Source organism: Bison bison, unplaced genomic scaffold (genome assembly GCF_000754665.1).
Source record: "Bison bison bison isolate TAMUID 2011002044 unplaced genomic scaffold, Bison_UMD1.0 scf7180017864518, whole genome shotgun sequence".
Lineage (NCBI taxonomy): Eukaryota > Metazoa > Chordata > Mammalia > Artiodactyla > Bovidae > Bison > Bison bison.
Window position 1 is genome coordinate 14,110,624 of NW_011495071.1, and position 3,390 is coordinate 14,114,013.

Consider the following 3,390-nt stretch of genomic DNA (forward strand, 5'->3'; position numbering starts at 1 on the left):
GAGGAACTAAAGAGCCTCTTGATGAGGGTGAAAGAGGAGAGTGAAAAGGGGGCTTAAAACTCAACATTCAAAAAACTAAGATCATGGCATCTGGTCCCATCACTGCATGGCAAATAGATGCAGAAAAAGTGGGAACAGTGACAGATTTTATTCTTTTGAGCTCCACAATCACAGCAGATGGTGAATTAAGCCATGAAATTAAAAGACGTTTACTTCATGGAAGGAAAGTTATGACCAACCTAAATAGCATATTCAAAGACATTACTTTGCCAACAAAAGGTCCATCTGGTCAAGGCTATGGTTTTTCCAGTGGTCATGTATGGATGTGAGAGTTGGACTATAAAGAAAGCTGAGTTCTGAAGAATTGATGCTTTTGAACTATGGTGTTGGAGAAGACTCTTGAGAGTCCCTTGGACTGCAAGGAGATCCAACCAGTGAATCCTAAAGGAAATCAGTCCTGAATATTCACTGGAAGAACTGATGCTGAAGCTGAAACTCCAATACTTTGGTGACCTGATGTGAAGAACTGACTCATTGGAAAAGTCCCTGATGGTGGGAAAGACTAAAGGAGGGAGGAGAAGGGGACGACAGAGGATGAGATGGTTGGATGGCATCACTGACTCAATGGACATGAGTTTGTGATGGACAGGGAGTTTGTGATGCGAGTTGGTGATGGAGAGGAAGGCCTGGCATGCTGCAGTCTATGGGGTCGCAAAGAGTCAGACACAACTGAGCAACTGAACTGAACTGAACTGGAACTGTCATGGCACCTCTGGGTGTGTCACTTCACTTAGTGATTGAGGATCAAGGTCTAGTCTTGTCTGCCATCAAGGTCTAGTCTTGGTCCCATTTGATTCTAATCAGTTTATGTTGTGTCCTCGGGCTACGTCATTCTTTCAAAAGTTGTGCCCTGCCCCTTTTCCTCCTGTTACAGCATCACTGACTTAATGGACATGAGTTTGAGCAAACTCCAGGAGACAGTGAAGGACTGGGTAGCCTGGAGTGCTAAAGTCCATGGGGTCCCAAGGAGTTGGACATGACTTAGCGACTAAACAACAGACTATTGAGTAACTGTGTAACCCTGGACAAATTATTTATGTCCTCTGTTCCTCAAATTCCTCAGCTATAAAATAAGGATATCATAATGGTATCATTTTATAAGCTTGTTGGAGGGATTCTTGTAATTTCCTCTCCATGACTCATAAAGCACTAAGAACAGGGGCTGGCCTTCAAAAATGCTCAATAAATGTCAGTCAGTATTGTTTACCTGTGGCAAAACAGGGTTGTCCATTTCTCATTTAGTATTGAAAGAAGTTTAGGGATATTTATGGTGCTGTGACATTCTCTGTTAGGATTGGAAGGTTAGGATTGGAACGTTAGGGAGGTTAGGATTGGAACACTTAAAAATATAATGCCTCCTCATCAATTCTTTCCTCTACCTTTAAATCTTAATATTGAAGGCAGTGGGAGAAGGGAAAGAGGAGAAATGGTGCCAGCTATGTCCTATTTGGTTCCAAAAGATAGCAGCATCAGTTGGCACTTTCTCCTAGAAGTTTGTTTCTATTGTTCACACATGCATCTTCATATGCTCATTGTCAGAGATGAGATGAACTAAGGGAGGGCTACCATTTCAGATTCTTGACACTTGGCAGTTTGTGAATGCTGCTTTTTTGGAATCTGGAGAACCATCAAGCTGCCTTTCTTCTTCTTCTTCTTAGGACCCTTTTGATTGATCAGAGCCTATGAAGGAAATATTGGCTATTCAAGAGCCATAATAAAACAGTAGTAAAATAATGAAGTCTGAATTGCAACAAGGAGCTCACTCAAGCAAGGGCCCTCTGCTGCTGGGTCCCAGAGAAAATATTTCTCATAAGAAAAATATAAGATACAAAAAAGTCAAACAGATAACCTTCCCTCAAAACATGTAAGAAAGATACAAAAACGTCAGATAATCTTCCCTCAAAACACAGTGTTCTCTAAAATCCCCTTCCTTCTTTTAGAAGGCACACTCAGTTCTGGAACAGAAGCTAGGAAACCAGCCTGAGACAATTAGTTTTCCCCTCCCCTTTTAATCTCTTGAGAAAGAGCTGCCAATTTTAGAAATTCCTCCTTTGATCAGAAGATAAAGCAGAACAATGCTGTAGCACTAAGCGGATTCCTAAGGGACATTTTTCAAGGGTGTGTAAAGCCTGCCTGGAAGTGTGTATACAAGGAGGGAGAAGGGGAGTTGGTGGAAATGGAAGGGTGGGTAGACTAGAGATGATAGTCACAGCGAGAAGGAATAATCATACAGTTGCTTCTAGATTCCATAGAGGAGCAACTCCAGTCAGTCTTATTTCCTGGGAGTCTTAGGCATGTATATTACAATGATTAAAGGGCTTCATCTAATTAACATCCTCCCTCAAAAAAAAAGGAAGAAAGAAAAAATCAGATTTATTTTTCACCGTTTGTCGGAGGTGACTTTTTGTTCTTGTTTTTACTGAAAATTACAAACTAGTCTATCACATTAAGATTGTGAATCTCTGAAAGGAGGTCTGTTTAAAAGATAAAAATACTATGGATTAGAGCTAGGAATAAGTTTGAATCACGCCGCCAACTTCACTGTCTGTAAAACGGGGGTAATTTTCCTATCTGTTTAACATGGCCATGTAATTTTTTTTTTAATGTAACACTTGAAGACTAAATATTTTATGAGCATAAGCTCATTCAATTCTCATGAGGAAGGTATTATTATGGAGATTGTATGTAAAGATATTTTGTGATATAGAAAAGAGCCGTCTAGTTATGAGTTATCATTGGGCCACCTTCTCACCTGGCTGTTGTGAGGATTAAATATGATGCGAAAGCACTTTAAACACTCCACGTGATGGGCGGACTACTAATTACACACCCCGCAGCACCTGATCCACTGTGAGGAAACGGTAGACGCTGGTTGGAGTGAACGATTTTATATCTTCCCTGTTCCTTTCAATCCTCCAATCACAAGCTAATGTCCGCAGGCCTGGGGCCAAAACCACGAATCTGGGAGCTGCTGTCCGGATGGAGACGAGCGCAGAGTCCAAGAAGAGGGCACGGGAACAGTAAAGTAGTTCAGTGGCTGGGGGGCGCTTTGGACGCTGGGTTTGAGAGGTGGCCGACTGGGGTCCCCGGAGTCCCTCTCCTCTGGTCTGGGGCTGCACAAAGAGACATCCCAAGCCTGCTGGGCACTATACCCCAGGAGCCCGACTCATTCGCAGCTACCGGAGTTAGAGCCTCACGCGACTCACCCAAGCCCCGCCCACTACCTCAGGTAGGCCCTCCGCACCAGCCAATCCGAAAGAAGCCTGGGTGCGGAAGGCGGTGCTTTCCCGACCGGAAGTGACGTCTATGCTTGGCTGGCCGCGGTGTCCG